The 20,882-nt window shown below is 40.7% G+C and overlaps 1 protein-coding gene across 3 annotated transcripts in view; it reads right to left on the bottom strand.

Moving 5' to 3' along the window:
* Positions 1-15,539, bottom strand: part of SLC16A7 (solute carrier family 16 member 7) — a 151,337-nt gene extending 135,798 nt beyond the window's left edge. Inside the window, exon 1 of one of the 3 annotated variants that reach the window (XM_047787094.1) lies at positions 15,240-15,539. The gene's annotated coding sequence lies outside the window, so the exon portion shown is untranslated. Of the gene's footprint in view, positions 1-15,234 lie in introns of all 3 variants that reach the window. The other 2 variants (XM_047787091.1, XM_047787090.1) reach the window with 2 other exon arrangements.
* Between the last annotated feature and the right edge of the window lie 5,343 nt (positions 15,540-20,882).

The raw sequence follows: 20,882 nt of genomic DNA, 5'->3' as shown, positions 1-20,882 counted from the left end.
TATAATAACCCATAATGGAAAAGAATCTGAAAAAGAATCACTTTGCAGTACACCTGAAACTAACAGTGTAAATCAACTATACTTCAATTAAAGAAAATATCAAGGGACTTCACCTTATATTATTCTGAGGCCTTATTTTAATAACATAAAAACCATAACAGAGCCACTTCTTTTGAACTCATTAATGATTTGATTACTAAAGATAGCCTTTTCAGAAGCCAAAACAGTCCATGTAGAAACTTTTCTCACCCCAACAGACTCTTTGGGGATATCACATTTGTTGCATTCAGGGTTAATCAATAATCCTTAACAGGATTATTGGTCATAACCTTGTATGTTTTCAACTTGAATCTCTAGTTCCACCTTAGTGGAAGAGGCCCTATGCATACAGGAATACCTCATCTGCACAACTTCTCTTTGTTTGAATTATTGGCCTTAGACTCTTGACTTCGGTAAACTACAACTTAAATACTACAGATTGTCCAGAAAGCAGGTAGTTTATGCTCTGAAACTGTCCATACAAGTGTTCAATTAATAGCAGAGCATTTCCTATTTTCCCCATCAACTCTTTCCTACAAAATACTACTCAGTAGGTGGTAATAATACTGGATGATTTTCCTACACTTTCTCAATTGAATACCTTTTTGGAGTCAAGGAAGGGATATTTTCATGGCAATGCACAAACTATATTCTCTTGCGAACTATAAAGTCCCATTCATAGAGTAGAAGTATGAGACACGATAAAACCTTGATTAACACGGCATCGCAGTCAGTTCAACCGCCTCACCAAAACATGTCGTATCTCAATCCTATATTTTGAAGGTTTTTTTTTTTTTTTCAATATGAGAGAGGCACACTTTTAAACACAAACGCTGGAATTTCATTACAGCACCGTCTTCAAGATGCTACAGCTGAATGTTCCTGTTCCTATAACAAGGCTGTAGTAAAGAGCTAAACTGCTTACAATGGGGGATGTCTAAGTCCCTTTGAAATGGGTTTAAGATAAACTTTTACACTGAATTTCAAGTCATAATGAAGTTATGGTATTTTGATGAACCAATTATTACTAAGATTTCTTAAAGATGTAAATAGTTTTTCTTTTCCTTTTCTTCGGGGGGGTGGGCAGCACATCTGCGGTATATGGAAGTTCCCAGGCTAGGGGCTAAAGCTGCCAGCCTACACCACAGCCAGAGCAACACAGGATCTGTGACCTCCACCATAACTCATGGCAATGCCAGATCCCCGACCCACTGAGTGAGGCCAGGGATTGAACCCACATCCTCATGGATACTGGTCAGATTTGTTTCCACTGTACCACAAAGGGAACTCCCTAGTTTTTCTTAGTTAGATATATTTGGAGCTAAATGTACTTGTTTAAAAAGGCCTAATCAGTTACTCAAAAAAAGTAAAACAATACTGAAATCCCAATTTATTTGAACATAGGCCTAATTCAGTACCCATATCTACTCAATTCCTTAGTACTAACATCAGTCCCAACCCATGCAGTTCATGGAACTGACATTTTTGAAAGGAATATGTATGTGTGCTATGGCCTGAATGCTTGTGGCCCCTCAGCCTCATGATCAAACCTTAATGCCCATTGTGCTGGTTTCAGGAGGTGGGGCCTTTGTGGGGTGCTTAGGTCATGAGGGTGTAGCCCTCGTGAAGGGGAGTACTGCTCCTAGATAAACCCCGCAGAGCTGCAGAGTCCCCTCCGCCATGCCAAGACACAACTATAAGTCCGCAACCCAGAAGCAGGCCTTCATCCAGACACACCAGCACCCTGAGCGCTGACTTCCAGCTTCCAGAACAGTAAGAAATAAATTTCTGGGATTTAAATTTTTTTTTTTACATTATAGTTGATTTACAGTGTTGTACCATCCTGCTGTACACCACAGTGACCCAGTCATACATATATATACATTCTTTTTCTCATACTATCTTCCATCGTGGTCTATCCCAAGAGACTGGATGTAATTTCCAGGGCGGTACAGTAGGACCTCACTGCTTATCCAGTCTAAATTTCTGTTGTTTACAAGCTACCTGGCTTATGCCGTTTTGTCATAGCAGCCTGACCAGACTAAGACGACATCGAAGAGGAAGACAAGATGCGATTTTGCCAACATTTCCTTGTCCTTTTAATTCTGTTGTTAGTTTTTTCGAGAAAGACTTCCAGGTGTGATTTCGATATTTAACAACATGACTCTTAGAAATTAGCACATTTTAGAAGGATGGAATCTTAGGTATTTCTTGCTGCTCTTCCTCGTAAGTTCCCTTTTCTATAACATGTGGGTGCCAAGAGGGAGGATCCACACGGAACAGAGAGGAAAAAAGTGGATTTTGGAAATAGAGCTTAGTGACCTAGGCCACCTGAGACATCAGATGCTTCATTTCCATCCTAAATTAGTGATGATGATGCCAGGTGCCCATGTTATAAGGTTGTTAAGGTTGTCAGACAATGACTTTCTGGATTATGTGGGGTGAAACATATAAAGCCTCCACAGTCTTATCTCTGGCACACAGCCAGCACCAAGTATGATCTGTGTCATATCTTTCCCCTTTTCCAATTCCAAAAATCTGAGTGTGTAAATCCTTTGGACACCAAGGGAATACCAAAAAAATTACCTTTTAAAATGAAGATTTTTTTTGTGGACCACAACTCAATATGTAAATGTAGAGCTGAGGAGACATTGGTAGTATTGCTTTAAGACAAAAGCTAGTAAAATAAGAGGTCTCATAAAATGTGAGATAAATAGACTATAGACTAAAAAACTTTGATGGGACATTAGCTCTTAAATGAGAGTCAGAGATCAATTTTTTTTTTTTTTTGTATTTTGCCTTTTCTAGGGCCGCTCCCCTGGCATATGGAGGCTCCCAGGCTAGGGGTTGAATCGGAGCTGTAGCCACCGGCCTATGCCAGAGCCACAGCAACATGGGATCCGAGTTGCATCTGCAACCTACACCACAGCTCACGGCAACGCCGGATCATTAACCCACTGACCAAGGCCAGGGATCAAACCTGCAACCTCATGGTTCCTAGTCAGATTTATTAACCACTGCGCCACGACTGGGAACTCCAAATATGTATAACAATTTTATCATCAATGCTAAAGTATCCTAATGAACAGTAACAATTAGGTTTCTAAGCATTTAAGTAACATTTTTAAATTGGAGATATAGCTATTGAGGTGTACAGTCCCTTTTTTGGGACTATTGAAAACACATGTCGATAATGGACACACATAGCTTACTGAGATAGAATAATAAATCTATGTTATTGATAGAAATAAACTTAAATGATAAAAATCTGCCTGTCTCCTCATTGTAGTGTTTTTTCCATAAATTACAGCACATACTACTAGGAAAAATGAATGATGAAAAAGGAAATAATGTTTAGATGAGCTTAAGATCTGACCTGTGTGAACCATCCTGCAGCAGGCCATTACTATGAGGAATTAATGTTCTCCCCAGGGCAGAGTGGCCGGGTGACTCCCAACAGAGATGCTAATATAGTCCACAGGGGACTTAAATTTTCTCACACTCCCGGAGGCTGTTTCTGAATCATTCACCTTTTCCTATCTACTTATTATGTTGTCATATCAATTAGTGATAAGCAAATATTCCTGCAGGATTTGCCACTTTTTGACTTCAGAAAAAGAAACTAGTATTTAGCTGCACTGGTTTTCTTGTTCAGGAGGCCATGGCTTTAGGAAAATGCATTCAGGCATTTTCCTGCTACATTGAAGGCAATAAAACTGGGAGCTGTGTGGATCTTAGGGAGAGGTACTATAGAAAAAGGAGGGGGAAAAAGAGAACATTACAAATAACTGAACCTTAAGAGGCAAGGTTAAGCGCTATGGGAAGAAAATGACAGAAACAAGGGCACCAGAGAAAGGATACAGAAAGTTCTGGCCCAATAAGACATCAGTACTTTCAATAAGTATTTGTAGGAGAATTTGGAGTGAAAGTAGACTCAACTTTATAAAAATATGACATAATGCTTTTTAAAGAAAAGTCACATAATAGAACAAACTAGCAAATTCACTTTTTTAAAAAATAATTTCTGGAAGTCCATTCCTATTTATGTCCTAGTTCCAAAAGTTTCTCCTATTAAATAAAGTCAATTTCTTGGTCATATTAGATAGAGAGGGTTGTTTCCTAGTACTGTAGTCTAAAGGCAATTAATTACTTGTTCCATCAATCTTCAGTGCTCTCTTCTATAAATTGGGAATAGTAACATCTACCTCATTGGGCTACCATAAGTTTTTAATGAGATAAGGTATAACAAGCTCTTGGCAATATTGGCACTTAGGTGTGTGCTCAATAGGTAGTGTTGTTTTTATTACAACTAGTGATTAGCAAAATCATTAATGTATGTCCGGCATGCATATACTTTAAGGAGGTAGAGATAACACGTGAGAAGAAAATATTCTCAGTCCTCAATAGAAAATAGCAAATGAATAAATATTCTAGATCAGTGATTTTCCTCAGGGACTATAGTTCAGTATCACAGATCAATGAGTTAAAAATTTTTTACATTGCACCAACTGATTCAAATGTCCCATCAAGTTTAAGAATCACAGTTCTGGATGAATACAAAAAGTATACTCATAGACAAATGAATACTATATGAATTATATACAGTAACACAATCCTTATATTCCAGAAGACTTTGTAGTTTTCCATGTGCTTTTTGCTCTTACTTTTGACTTTCATGGCACTTACAATGACCATCTCCTCCTTCACTTAAGAACCATCCATCTCAGAACAGACTTGTGGTTGCCAAGGGTGGGGAATGGGATGGATTGGGAAACTGGTGTTAAGAGATGGAAACTGTTGCATTTGGAGTGGATAAGCAAGGAGATCCTGCTGTATAGCACTGGGAACTATATTTAGTTACTAGTTGATGGAGCATGATGGAGGATAATGTGAGAAAAAGAATGTATATATGTATGTGTGACTGATCACTTTGCTATACAGTAGAAAACTGATAGAACACTATAAGCCAACTATAATGGAAAAAATTAAAATCATTAAAAAGAAATATCCATCTCGGCTCCAAAAGGTTTCTACTTCTTTCATTAAATTCTTCTTCTGTTGTTCTATGACAGAGTAAGTCTCCCTCTTCTAGAATCCTAGAGCAGAGGTCAACAAATATTTTTCTCTAAAGTGCCAGGTAGTAAATATTTTAGGATTTGCAGACTTGGTCACAACTACTCAACTCTATCTATAGCAGGCAATCAGCCACAGAAAATACAGAAACAAATGGGTGTGGCTGTATTCCAGAAAAACCTTATTTATGAAAACAGGTAGCAGGCTAAATGTGGCCCAACGGTTATTTATACTGTCACCCTTTAGGCAATCACTGCTCTTTCACTTCAACACTCACTCTTACTCTGGATTGTATCTTTAACTGTACATACATAGAGTACAGTCTCCTCAGGGAACGTGAAAGATACCTTTGCATAATCTTTTTGGGTCTCCGTGCATATTACTTCATGTAGCAAGGCTTAATTATTTACTGATTTAAATGGATTTAAATCAAGATCTAGTTGCCCTAAGCATCCTACGTGCATTGAAACATCTACTGGGATGTGGACTCTGGGGTTCTCTAACGGGCACCCTCATCTTGCTGAGTCTTTATTCTACTTGTAAATGAATATAATCTATCTTATTTGGTAATGATGAGGAATAGAAGTTCTATTTTTAAAAGATTCATAAAAAGCATTTGAATGTGCTTAATTATTGAATATGTTGGCATATGTTTGTACCTGAATATGAACGAATATCTCTGAATCATGAGTACCAAATGATTATGTCTTTCTCTCTCTGGTGGCTTTTAAATGTGCTCATGTGCAGGAATACTTCTACGTGGAAAGTAAGTAATTCCAATCTTAAAATTCCCCCAGGGAAATGTCCCAATTGATGTTACTAACTTTGAGTCTAAGTGAAAAATTCAGCACTTAAGTATTTTTGCAGCATCAATATCAGTGTTGAGATGCCCTTCTATAAGCGTCAAAAAACAGAGTGGTGACTATATGGGAAAGATCCACATTATTGAAAAGTCAGTGAGTTTCTGTTTTATGAATGTACCACTTGGCTCAGTCTGTGAACAGTAATATTGTAATCCATAAATACTTGTGCACAGAAGAGAATTCCTCAAGAGTAAAGAGGTTCTGCCTCAAAATATGCCAAAAATATTAGTAGAGATAAAAGCAAATGATTATGATTACCATTTATAAGTTGCCTGCATTATTTATTTACTCTCCAACCACAATTTCATGATATCAGTTTTACTGTTTCCATTTTCAAAATGAGGAAACTGGGGTTCTGAAGGTTTACATGTTCGGATTTTGGTTAAAAAGCTAACGTGGTTAGGTCAAAATTCCATCAAAGTCTATCTATCCACAAAGCTTCTGATTCAACATGTAACACTGTGATGGAGAAAAAAGGGAAAGAAAGAGAGGGAGTTCCCGTCGTAGCGCAGTGGTTAATGAATCCAACTAGGAACCATCAGGTTGCAGGTTGAGGATCCGGCATTGCTGTGAGCTGTGGTGTAGGTCACAGACGCGGCTCGGATCCCACATTGCTGTGGCTCTGGCATAGGCCAGCAGCCACAGCTCCAATTAGACCCCTAGCCTGGGAACATCCAAATGCCACGAGAGCAGCCCTAGAAAAGGCAAAAAGACAAAAAAAAAAAAAGAGAGAGAGAGAGAGAGAGCGAACCACAGAATGAAACAAACACAGAGTGAAGACAACACTGGAGGTCTACAAAACGTTGACTGGAGGACATAAATTGCTTAACCTCGCTTTAAGAATATTTTCCATTATTTGTGTGACTCAAGACTAAAAGGAGCTTACCTGTTTTATTCACAGCCATCTCTAACATCTATCATGGTGTTTGGAGCACAGTGGATGAATAAATAGTTGTTATTGAAGGATTACATTCTCCGGCTTGAAATATGTCAGAGGCTTTATTCAAAATCCCACTTTACTGCAGATCTGACACATACACATCCATGAGAATTCTCCAGACACTATGCTGTTCATGTACCCACTGGGGCCCACAGCCTCGGGTGTCCACGTGAGTCTGGCCACCTCATACACACCCCTACCATCTTGCTCCCTGAGCTAAAGGATAACATCCTGGTCTTATCCTTTCTTCGGTCCCTAATGGTTCTCCAGTCTCCCTGAGTCCAAAACACAATGAAGTCATTATTTTCTCTAAGCTTTTTCATTTGGTGCCAGATGCTTCTTTCAAATAATAAGGAAGTCTTATCATTCTGCTGACTGATTTAACAGATCAAGACTCATTATACTTGACTAGTCAATTTTTTTTTAACATTTTTCAAACTTCCTTTAGAATCTCTGAAAATCCACTGCAGAATGTCATATTTTAAAATACCAATATTGAGAAGGTATGTTGTGGTTAATAGATTCAAGTCCAGGTCCCTCCTCTGACAAGATATACACATCTTGGGCAAGATACTTAACCTCTGTGCCCTCATCCCCTCATCTGCAAAATAAGGGTCATAATAATGCTTCCTCATAAGATCTGGAGAATTAAATTAGTTAAAATGTGTAAAATGAATATGTAAAAGGATGCCTGGCACATAGAGTGTTTAATAAAGGCAAGATAGTTTTACTCAAAGGTGATCTCTATAGCTTTACCTAATAGCCACATCTTTGGTTTCTAAAAACCTATACACACATGCACCCAGCACGTTCGGTGCTTTACCTCTTAAAGCATTAATCTACAAAGGCAAATACTTGTATTGAGGGCCTAATTTCTAATTGTAACCAACATTTTATTATTTTATTTTTTTAATATTTTGTCTTTTTAGGGCTGTACCTGCAGCATACAGAAGTCCCCAGGCTACGGGTCAAACAGGAGCTGTAGCTGCCGGCCTACACCACAGCCACAGAAACTCGGGATCCGAGCCATGTCTTCTACCTACACCACAGCTCAGGGCAACACTGGATCCATAACCCACTGAGCGAGACCAGGGATCAAACCCACGTCCTCACGGGTACTGGTCAGGTTCATTAGCTCTGAGCCATAACAGGAGCTCTGTCACCAAAATTTTAAAGTGAATTTTCCTTCTTTCCCCCCTTTTGGTCATTTTTTTTCTCTTATTCATTCATTACACTGAGGGCAACAGAAAGAAAATGTTCAGCCCTGAGGTAATACGGGGTTCTTCAAAAGGGAGATCCCTCTAGATGCCTTTATTTCTGACCTTCTGATTTCATCTAAAAAGAGATAATATTGATGGCCAGTTGGATCATGAACAAGAGTTCAAACATTTATATTCATAAACCACAATTTTCAGCCTTGAACTGTTTTGTACATTTCTGGACTTTCCTGAACTTGAATGCCTCCAGAAACACAGTGGCCATAAACAAGCACTCAACCAGGTCATGTAAAAACACAGTTAAAAAAATGGACTATGTTAAATTCATAGAAAAAAAAATTAAAACATGTGAACTGGCACCACCTATGTATAGGCTATCCATCGACCCAGAAAAAGGTTTATTTTGTGTGGCCCCAGAAAGCTGAGGTAAGAACCCTAGGTAGAAGCAAGAAGGAAGTCACAATTGGTATTGCTTTTTAAAAAACTGGCTGCCTAAGTGTTTCATATTTAAAATAAAAATAGATGGTGGTATATTGAAAATACTGAAGAAATAATAAATAAAAGTAGAAACCACTGTCTTCCAAGTCCCAGTGCAACTCCATAATCCACCAAAGTGCTAAAGGGTATGTAAATGTGGATAGGTTATTATTCCCAACACCCAGAAATTTGTAGTATATGGAGACTGAAGACATACAAATTTATATGCAACTATAATACAATGTTAAAACAAATAAGACAGATTACAAATGCCATGTTACTCAAATTTTAGAAAAGCTTCTTCTGCCTATCCAGACACTGCAGAGGAAATTTAAATGTGGTGTTTAAGCTTAGCTTGGAAGGTTAAAGCTAGACATGGAAATAGCAGGAGGCTAGAGTATTTTAAGATGAAAGAACAGCATGACCAAAGGTATGGTGGCAGGAAATAGAATGAAGATAAATTAGGCTCAGGGGACAGTTCGATTTAACTCCAGGATGGTGACAGCAGGAGAGGGGACTGGAATAACTTTTTGGAATGACAGGGATTGAAACGTTGGTCCTTAAACCTAGGAAAAGAGAGTCAACAGTGTCATTAACATGCAGGTAAGGGAGGTGTCCTTCAGCCGGAGTATCAAGTGGCATGTACAGAATTTCCTGGGACAGTGAGAGACTAGAAGTGAGAAGATTTGCTAAGAGACAAGGATGAGACTCTAGATAGTGCATCAAACATTCCTGAACTCTGTGGCAGCATCAGAAAAGCGGAAATTGGTAAAAGAAGCTTTTGGATGTAAAATTGCCAGGTCTTAGCAACTGACTGTAAGACTCAAGACTGGGGGAAGGTGGGTCTCTAAAGCTTCTAGAGTACCATGCAAATACCAATAAAAAGCAATGGGGGCAAGAGAAGGAAGACAGAGTTCAGAAGAGACCACAGGGTGTTGGAGGTGTCAGCAGCACAGAGAAGAGGAGCTGTCCAGCAGGTGCTTGGAAAGGTCAGTCTACAGCTATGTGAAAGCCAGGGCTGAAGATAAAGACTTAGGTGTTACTCCTACTGAGGCCAAAGCACAGGCCAACAGACGATGAGATTTGCCAATGGCTGGAATATAGTCAAAAGAAAAACTCAAAACAGAAACTGAGGCACAGAGACTTGAGTGAGTAGGAGATGAAAGGAAAGCCGAAGAAGGAGCCACCAGTGAGCAGTCAAAGAAGTAGGAGGAGCACAAAGAGCACCCAGAAGCGGAAAGGAATTTACAAAGAAGCAAGTGCAGACACTTCCAAAGGCTGTTGACAGTTTGAAGCAAATGAAGATCTGGAGATCCATTATAACCTGATCATGAAATATTAATAATTAATAGACCTTACAGGAAAGAACTCACTCCTTCAAATCAAAGCATTCTCACATGAGATTATTATTTTTTTGATCCTTGGCAGGAAAAAAAAAAAAAAAAAGAATTTCTTGTCGGGAGATACTCTGATCTCAAGGATAATTTCCTTAGACATTCTCAATTTGATCCTATTGGTCAACAGTTTTCAATCACATCTAGTACCATTTTCCAAAAGTATATTCAACGTTAGGGGGCATTTTCAGGAATGGACAGTGACTGAGGACAGGGGCCATAGACACTAATATCCTGTAATAAAAGAGGCATTCCTACACCATGCAGAGGTACCCTGCCAAAAATGCCAACAGTGTCCCCCTGTTGAAAAAACTGCCACATGATGCTATTTATCACTGAATGCACCTTTTGTATATTTGAGAAAAACTGATAAAACTCCAGATTCTGAACTCTTGGAGAGTCAATTTTTTAAAAAGGCCAATAGCATTAACACAGTTTATCCCTTAGAAAATTTCTGAGCAAATATACACCTTTCAGTTTTAATATTTGTTCTTATCCAACCTAGTTCCAAAAGAAATAGGGTTGTTTTGGTTTTTTTTTTTTTGCTTTTTTTTTAGGGCTGCACCTGAGGCATATGGAAGTTCCCAGGCTATAGCTGCCAGCCTACACCACAGCCATAGCAATGCCAAATCCTTGACCCACTGAGCAAGGCCAGGGATTGAACCTGCATCCTCATGGATACTAGTTGGGTTTGTTTTCACTGTGCCCCAATGGGAACTCCAGAAATAGCGCTTTAAGTCAGTTACTTAATAGGGCAGCTTCTTTTAGTTTATAACTTCTTCTTATTAGCTCTAACTTAAATCTGTTTGGGGTATAGATGATTAATGATACAGTCAATGTTTAATTTAAATGCTCTTTTTTAAAAAATATTTTTTTTAGGGCTGAACCCACGGCATATGGAGGTTCCCAGGCTAGGGGTTGAATCACAGCTGCCAGCCTACATCACAGCCACAGCCATGCAGGATCTGAGCGGCATCTGCAAACTACACCACAGCTCACGGCAATGCTGGATCCTTAATCCACTGAACAAGGCCAGGAACTGAACCTGCAACCTCATGGTTACTAGTCAGATTAGTTTCCACTGCACCACGACAGGAACTCCCTAATTTAAATGTTTTTAAAAAACATTTTGTACAGATTTTTATTTATTTCAACAACTATTTCTCTATGTTCACCATACTAAATATTTCAGTTGAAATTTTCCATTTTAATGCCAAATATCACCAAACACTATCACCAGCTTAGATACCTGAACTACATACATGTCAATTTTTGTGGGGCTATCCTAACTGTATGCAACTTTTAACAAAAAATTTCTTTACACCAACATCTTATAGCTGTCACCAAAGTGCCCTGTAAAATTTTCATGAACTTATTTGGGATTTCAATAAATACTAATTTAAAAAACTACTGGATCTTCAAGTAGGTAGATTAAGACGCTGAGTTCACCATTTAATGGATGAACTGAGAAAATGATGTTTGCACTGTCCATTTTTTTTTGAGTTCTATTACTCACTGAGACAGCGTGAGCTGTTTCCCAACGTATTTTCTACACGTTTTGGTCCAAGTAATTCTGAGAAAGCCTGGGACAAACAAGAATGACTTCTCAGACAATGAGAGTCCATTTCACAGTTTATTATGCAATCCAGTCCTATCATGCCCTCTAATAAGAAACTTGGCTTTTCAAAGAGTTCCAGAAAATATGTTAAGAAGAAAAAGCCAGGGATCCTTATAACAACCTAACAGCCTAAAGACAAATATTTAACACCTGACACTAGCTACTAGGTATTGAGTTATTTCTACACATGCGCTCCTATAGTATAAGTAATGTGGGGCGGGGCAAAGAATCCGCAAAAGATTCTCAGCTAACCTGTCCCCCCAGGCAGTGTCCATGAGAGATTCCCTGCCAGATTTAGAGCTGTGGGCAGGAAAGGAGGCTTACTCTTCCCTACTTTTTTCTGCCTCTTTCCCTCCATGTCTGGCTCCTTTCCTCCCCCACTCCTTCATTTTACCAATAATCAGTCGTTTAGGACTATCACCTGCCGGACACAGCACCTGCAAGTGAGACCAGAACAAGCCCCTGCCCTCACTCAGCCTCCTGCAGTAGAAGTTGTATTACTAGTGGTTAAAGCCAGACAGCCTGCCCGCATGCTTGCCTCAGCTCAGTCACTTGCTGGCACACAATTTGAGCAAGTCACTTAACTATGCCTAAATTTCTCTTCTGCAAATGCAGATATTGACAGACCTACCTGTTAGGAATGTGATGGGGATAAAAGGATTTAATAGACAGGAAGTGACAGCACAGTGCCTAGAACCCCTTGAGCATTATAGAGAGGTCATAGTTACTATAGCCTTGGACTTCTCAGAGTGAGTGGATTAGTCTGCCCAAAGTGTAGAAAAAACCTGATGCTCAGTCTCTCAAAAAATGGCAATGGATTCATAAGCAAAGGCACTCTTAGAGGAAGGGGTGATCTGCCCTCACAACAAAAGAAAATCCTCCATTATCTGTTTACACAGGGTCATTCTAAATAGGCTGAACCCACAGATTTCTCAAATTTGCCGTTTAGCACATCTTACAAATATTTCTTACAACTGCTACATCCCTTTCAAATTATTTTAAATACATGCTTCCTCCACTGAGAAGGAAACTGACTACAGGCAAAGAGGACAGGAGGAAGATTATCCTGGATTTTTGAGAGCAGAATTCCAACCTCATTCACCTGGGTAATCACAGTGCAGAGTTTGGGATGATTTTCAAGGTTCAAAAATTGCTAGTTTATTTTGTAGCTGGGTTTTCCATACACTTTCTTCCTCACAATAGTACTTCAGGAGAGGTACCATGAGTCCTATTTTACGAATAAACAAAACTGAGGATAGACTCTTAAATAATTATTTAACCTTACAAAAGTGCAGAACTGAGCTTGAAATCTAGGTCCATCTCTAAATTTAGTTACCTTTTTCCATGTGAATGTCTCAAAAACTGGTGAATGAATGTAGGATGAAAAGCAAATGCAGACTTCTTTTACTTTAGATCCATGATCCAAGAACATAACTCTGGCTAAAGGGTATTTTGTTGGGTCTTTCCTCCTTCTTTCCCTTCAAGAGGGCTCAAGGCCAGTTATAATGAGTAAATGCATGTTTAGAAATGAACTGAGCATTTACAGGAAGATGCAGGCACTAACTGGGGCACTGGGAAACAAGTGTTAAAATTTCAGATCACTTACATTATTAAAACAGTCCCTGGGGTGAAAACGAGTACGTAACGGCTAACTATTGATGGGAATTTTGCAAAAACTAGTTTCTGACTTTATGAGTTGTTACACAACACACTGAGTTGCTTAAGGTAATCTTTCCCTTTCACTGAGATCATTCAGTCCCCTGCTGATTTAGACTGCTTTAAATGCAATGCACTCAGAAGCATAAAGTGGAGCTACATTGCCTCACCAAGGCCAAATAAGAGCCAGCTTGTTCAGCCCTCATCTATTCTCTGCAGCCACCACCCAACTCAAATTTTTCAGCTGCACTCCCCCAAATACACTTAGTTCTTGTGGTTCCAATGACACTGCACATTCAAGTCAACGTGTCTGCTGAAAGTTTGTGGCCCTCCTGAGTTCCCAGTTTGGATTTAGCCATAAGGCATGGGGTTCCAGGAAAGGGCATCTAGAGCCCACTGTTTGCTTTTGCCCAGACTTTTTCACATCACCCTCATCTCTGCCCAGAGGTTTTATTCCTCTGCTGTCTCCCTTATTAGACCAGAGAAAAGAGAAAGATAAAATATTAGCTTTCCGGAGTTTCCGTCGTGGTGCAGTGGTTGACAAATCCGACTAAAAACCATGAGGTTGTGGGTTCGATCCCTGTCCCTTCCTCAGTGGGTTAAGGATCCGGTGTTGCCCTGAGCTGTGGTGTAGGTTGCAGACGTGGCTCGGATCCCGCGTTGCTGTGGCTCTGGCGTAGGTCGGTGGCTACAGCTCTTATTCGACCCCTAGCCTGGGAATCTCCATATGCCAAGAGAGCGGCCCAAGAAAATGGCAAAAAGCCAAAAAAAAAAAAAAAACCCCAAAAAATTGGCTTTCCTACTACCACCAGCCTGCCTTCATGCAAACCAGCCCATTCAGTACTGCTCCAGGAAGGAAAGGCACAGGTATTTGTAGAGAAATCACTCGTGTGTGTGCGTGTGCGTGCGCGCGCGCGCGCGATGTTAATTTCCCTGACAAAATCCACAAAACTCCCTCCCTAGCCCCACCAGTAAAGTAGCTTTGGGCATGACTGCCCTTGCGAAAGCAGTCTGCAATCCTTTTCACGGAAGTAAAGGAGAAAATGGGGGGGAGAAAGCAGCTACCAAACAGAATCCGCCGAAAGAGGAGGCAGCTCCCACGTGAACAGTGAGCCTCCCGCGCTACCTGGCCAGGCCTGGCGCCCCCAACGTGGCGCAGCGGCCCGGGCAGGAAACCCAGCATGAGCCCAGGAGACACAAGCCCTCCTCTGCCCGGGTCAAGTTCCTTTTCTATCCCCGGGGCGGGCCTCGTCTGCACACACATTTCCACCTGCCTCGCTCCCGCCATGCTACCTGGGGAAAGAAATAGAAAAAATTCGACCCCCTTGGTAATTCATCCCCTCCTCTCAGCCTCTCCAAGCCCAGAAAATCTGCTAAAACAGACGTTCCCTACACACACTCTCACCACCCCCAGATCCCCAACTTCTGCCGCACGAGGCCACCCTGGGGTGCTCATGGGCCGGAGACTGGATGCTGACGAGAAGAGCACCCGGGAATACGCCAGGCGGGAACCTGCCCGGGAGACCCGTGTGCCAAAGACAGAGGGAGGAGCGCCGCGCTGCCAGAGCCTTGGAGCAAAAGCCCCGCAGCTTGGGCACCTCCCGCCCGGAAGCACGCGGGCACACCCCGCACTCCCCGCACTCCCCGCCCGAGTCCCTCGGGCCCCCCTCCCCGACCTGCGCGCGCTCCAAGCCCGCCCCCCACCGCGCCCCGGCAACTGCCCCGCTGCTGTCGGCGCGCCGGGGTGACGCGAACTCTCCTCCTGGGGACGCTTCGGGAATTTTTGTCTATATAAGGGCTCGCGGGCAAGCTCGGCTTTGGTGCGCGTGTCACAGGCTAGCCATTATTTTTACACACGCGCGTGTTTCCCCGGGTAGCTCTGGTAACAGATGCGCGTTCCCCTTCCTCTCTGCCGGCGCCCCCTCCTCTCCTCCTTTCCTCCCGGGGTGTAACTTACTTTACCTGGTCTCCAGCACAAGCTGGGAGCTGCAGAGATCCGTTTCCCGCCAGCCGCAGCAGATTCGCCTTGCGGTCACCGGGTGAATGGAATTATTTATTTATTTAGGTCCCTGGACGAGTCCTCGCTCGCCGCAGCCCGAGGAGGTGGAGGAGGAGGCGGGGAGAGGAGGGGGGGGAGGTGCGACTGAGTGCCCTTGTGGGTGCCCGGGGCCATGCGCTGCGCGCTGGGGGGAAGCGGAGATGGGGGCACCGGGGAGGGCGGGGTGAGCACCCGGGGCGTTGCGGGAGCCCCGGGTCTTCGGATGGGGGCCAGCCGCCGCCGGGCGACTCCAGACGGACTGAGCATGCTCCAAATGACTGTCAACGCCGTAGACACTTAACTCTGTGGCTCCAGGCGCTCCACTTCAGATTTTAGTTTTGACCCAGAGGGTAAACAAGTCTGGTAAAGAGAACTGTAGGTCCAAATCGGTGGGCACACGCTTCATTCGCCCCCAAGTGCTTTGGCGCCTAACCTAAGAGCCTAATCTAAGAGCCAGGTGTGTGGTAGCTCTGTTCAGATACCCCGGGGAGTGGTGCAACCTGTAGGTGAGGCAGGCAGTGCGAAAGGAGAAGAACTTGGCCGAAAGCAGGGAGAGAAGTCTCCTTGTGAGTTTGGAGACAAGTTGTTGGACCGTTTTTTCAGTTGAAATCTTTTGGCGGGTGCGAGGGGAGAGGGGATGGCAGTGTTGGAGATTAGACTCGCCAGCCAGGTATCACTCTGAGGGGGAAAATACAGTTTACCCCGTGCGTGAAGGAGTAGCACTCAGAAGACCTTGCACTTAGGAAAGAAATGAAAGTCATTTGTAAATGATTCAAATTATTTAATCCTTCAAAATAGGATTTAGTTATTCGACAATACGTGGTGCTAGTGATAATGGTAATTCCAGTCTTGGTTTGGTTTCTTCTACCTTTATTTTTACTCCGTGTCTGGAACATATTTCAGGGGAAGTTAGAAAGAGGAAGGGCTGGAAATGAACATTTACATCGGGTTCCTTTAATATTTTTAAGGTTGAAGTAAAGTACTACTTAGAAACAAACAACCCAGAAGAATAAACATGGGCTTGATTTTGAGAATTCCTAGTCCAGTTTTTCTGTCAATTTAACTGCCTCTCCCCAATTCCTGCTCCAAAAAAGTGAAAAAGATAAAGTGTTACATTAATCTAAGATAAAAATATAACTTCCTAGAAGTTTTCCTTGTTTATTCTAGAAATTAGATCATTTCTAAAAAGCCAAGATAATTTAGTTAAAATAACTGGAATTTGGAAGCCTGAAGGACAAAGAATCAAAAAAAAAAAAAGATGGTAATTATAATAAAATAATTATTTATTAAATAGTTATCATTGTCAGTCACTGTTCTAAGTTTTTATATGAATTATCTCAATGAATACAATCACTCTATTACATTATTCACATTTTACAAATTTGGAAACAATTTAAGTCATTTGGCTAAATTCACATTGCCTTACTTCTGCCAAAGCTAGTCTGTAGGCTTGGACAAAACTTGAATTTTAGTTTCTGCAGTTACAAAATAGAAATAAAATCAACTTTTTATTACTGATAGAAGATTTAGGTGAGATGATATATGTGAAGTTGATGGTAGATAATATGATATGAATAAAATGATGGCCAATATTAGTAACTTCAAAAAGTTTGGAAAACAGTATTGCAGAGAGACAGGTAGTTTGGAAACTAAGGAACTAAGGCAAAAATTCCAGATAGGACTTTAGACTTATTTTAAGCTAAAAATTGTAAACTGACATTTATGTAAGATATAATAGTTTTTTGATAATGATGGATAATATAGTCAAACAGTAACTTTAAACTTTTCATTTCATTGCAAAAAAGAATGTTAAATTTTAAAAAGGAACAACATCAAGATACACATATCAAGGTCATGTTCTTGGGGCATGCTTCTGACATTTTTCCAGCTCAATCATCATTTTTATTTTCTTTAAAAGAAGGAGAAGGAGGAGTTCCCGATGTGGCGCAGTGGTTAACGAATCCGACTAGGAACCATGAGGTTGCGGGTTCGGTCCCTGCCCTTGCTCAGTGGGTTAACGATCCGGCGTTGCCGTGAGCTGTGGTGTAGGTTGCAGATGCGGCTCGGATCCCGCGTTGCTGTGGCTCTGGTGTAGGCCGGTGGCTACAGCTCCGATTGGACCCCTAGCCTGGGAATCTCCATATGCCGCGGGAGCGGCCCAAGAAATAGCAAAAAAAAAAAAAGAAGACAAAAAAAATTAATAATAAAAGAAGGAGAAGGAGAAAGATGATGCATTTCTTGAATTTTGACCCTACTCTCCCTTTTCCTTGCCTTTGATTTTTCTTTTTCATCTTGTAGTCCTGTGTTTTTCACAGCCCCATATTCTTGGCCTATTTAGCCCACTGCCAAACTCTTAAACATCACTACCTATACCATTACATGTATTATAATTGTAGCAAGTTTTCATTTTAAATCCTGTTTTGCCAACAATTAAAACTCTGAATCCAGTTTATCTACTGCCCCAGTGTCAATATTTGGGTGTTAATTTCTAAATTGCCTTGTTGCTATGGTTGGGCATGCTATGTAAATATTTAGTTGGCTTAGAAAGGAATCTGGGAGTTCCCATCCTGGCTCTTTGGTTAACAAATCCGACTAGGAACCATGAGGTTTCAGGTTCGATCCCTGGCCTTGCTCAGTGGGTTAAGGATCCAGCGTTGCCTTGATGTGGCTTGGATCACGTGTTGCTGTGGCTCTGGTGTAGCCCATCAGCTACTACTCCAATTAGACCCCAAGCCTGGGAACCTCCATATGCTGCAGGAGTGGCCCTAGAAAAGGCAAAAAGACAAAAAAAAAAAAAAAAGGAAGGAATCTGAAAAGAGAATAAAGAGAATTAGGTGGGAATAAATCCAATCAATTTCTCCTATGACATGCAGTATTACTATTCTTCAGAAGTTGAGAAAAAGTACAATTTAGGGGAAAAGCAAATCATATAATCAGAACTTGTAATGTTTTTGGTAAAATTTCTACCTTGATTTCTATTTATAAGGTGAAATAACAATGGGAGAAGTAAAGGATAGCAATATACTCAATATTCCAATGACTCATGTTTTACAATAAGTGACCTAGTGAAAACATAATAACATACAAACTCATAAAACCCAAATATATACTACATTCCCGCAGCCTCATATTCCAGGTTCTCTGCACTTTCATTCCTCAGCTATGTAATGTCTTTTCGCTTTTTTTCTGTCTTTTTTCATTCCTCTCCCTTTTCTCCATTTCAAACATGTCTGAGACATTTTTTTTTCTTTTAAAGCCCAGCAGCTTTGTCATCACCTCTGTAGCATTTCAAGTACTACTTCAATAGGAATCCTTCCCATCTTTGTGACCTTTCCCAAAGAACATGGTATATGCCTCTATTTGGAGCATTTTCTGATGCTTCACAGTATGGGTATATTACAATTTGGTTCTATCTCCCCTGTCTTTTAGGCTGTGGAAGGGCAGAGATGACCGTTTACTCATGTTTGTAATTTTCCAGCATCCCGCACAAATTCCTCCAGATAGAAGGTAATCAATAACATTTGCCAAATGGAGGAAAGAGATGATAGAGTGATTTTAAGCAACAGATGGCAGAGGCAGTTGGAGCTAACAATATCCATGATCCGCAAGACACTGCATTTCCTGGCTTCTCTCACTGTTCTGCTGGGGCCATGTGACTAGTTATAACTAATAGTGTTTGAATGAAAGCAATTTATGCCACTTCTGGGTAAAGGGCATGAAGACTGAGTAAGTCTCTTCCGTTCCTGCCTTTTTCTGCGCTAATAGCCTCATGTTTCAGATGGAGTCGCTACAACATGGAGTTGCTAAAAGATAAAGACAGGCTGCTTGACTTACACTGGCCTCTGTGTGAGCAAGAAACCATCATTATGTCTAGTCACTGAGATTTCAGGATTTATTTGTCAAGAGAACATAGCCTACCCTATTCTGACCAATACAAGGTGTTATTTAATGTGATTATAAATCATAATGGTATAAAGGCCCAATGAAACAGTGGACTTACAAGAATGCTCTAATGTGTTAAGTCAAGGCTAAAAACATATATTCTCACAACCCCAAGTTGATATATAACAGCCTTTTTCTGGCAAGACTCTGTGAGAGCAAAGCAGGGGGGTGTTGTGTGTGTGTGTGTGTGTGTGTGTGTGTGTGTGTGTGTGTTTACTACACACAATAGACTGGCTTTAACTAAGGGCAAAAGACCAAATATCCCAAAATAGTCTCCTTGGCCTAAGTGAAGATGAACGTGTACCTGCCATCCAGTAGCAGCATCCTGTGACTGAGATTGTAGCTGGCTAGCATCTGTGAGCATGATCACTCTGACCTGGTTTCATACAATATACAAAATATGAAAAACATCATTCTACTTCTTCTAGATGTATATCTTGAGTGCATTCATATAGGCTACTCTGGAAATCTCTTCTGTGGAAGCCTCTCATAGAATTATGGAGAAAGCAAATCTATTCTCAGTTTACAAGAAATAAAAAAGGAAATGCAGTCATGTTGAACATGGCTGTATGGTGTGCCTTTCAGTAACTATACAAGAGGGAGTTCCCTGGTGGCTCAGCAGGTTAAGGATCTGGCTTTGTCACTGCTGTGGCTCTAGTTATAGCTCTGGCATGGGTTCAAGCCCTGGCCTGGGAATTTCCATTATGTGTGGTAGAAGCCAAAAAAATAAAATAAAAAAAAATAATAACTATACAAGAGCCCCAAAAGGTCTTTTGTCAAAATAAACAAATGACTCTTGAGGTGCCAAAAATCTGATAATGGATTCTGCATTTAAATTCCTGTCCTTTGGCATTTTTCTAATTTTACAATTTATTTGATGCTATGCATAAAGTAAGCTTAATGGATTCTGGTTATAATCCTAATTATAGATGCCTTCATCTGAATATGTTAATTATTCTGAAAGCACACAAAATTAAAAACTTGTATTAAATGTTTTATAATAAACTATAAACTTGGCTGGCAGGGATCTTATAAATATTGGATTATAAGCATTTAATATTTAATGAATTTTATTAAATAAATGAATGATGCCTGAATATGGTACCAAGGAACCTAGATTTCAGTGCCGTTTTTTGTACATGTGGTCTTAGATGGGTCACTTAACCTTAGCTTCACTTTTTAGAACTCTGATACTTTCAAGCACTTCATGGGTGCAAAGATCAACAGAGAATATGAGGACTCAACAAATGAAGAAAATATTTATGTCTTGTGAAGTTTTTTTTTCTAATTAACCAGAAAATAAACTCATTTTAAGTATTTTAGGGACTAATTTTGATCAAGATGCATAAGAATGCAACCATAAAGTTACCCCCTTAACTTGTAACTTTGTATAACTTGCCCTGTGCCTGGAATGTCCTTGAAGGATTAGTCATTGTTTGCATTTACATAAAGCCTCATAGGTCACAAGAGAGTTTCATGTTAAAATACTTTCGGCTACCTGCTTCTCAGTAAACTAGATTTTCAACTGCCCTTTCTTTGTTGTATTTGCCTAAAGTTAGAGCCATGTTGTCATTTTGTTTTCCACTCAGGGAATCTTTTTTCTGATTTCCATCTGCCAGGAATTG

The sequence above is a fragment of the Phacochoerus africanus genome, chromosome 7, assembly GCF_016906955.1.
Source record: "Phacochoerus africanus isolate WHEZ1 chromosome 7, ROS_Pafr_v1, whole genome shotgun sequence".
NCBI lineage: Eukaryota > Metazoa > Chordata > Mammalia > Artiodactyla > Suidae > Phacochoerus > Phacochoerus africanus.
This window is presented reverse-complemented; position numbering and strand designations above follow the sequence as displayed.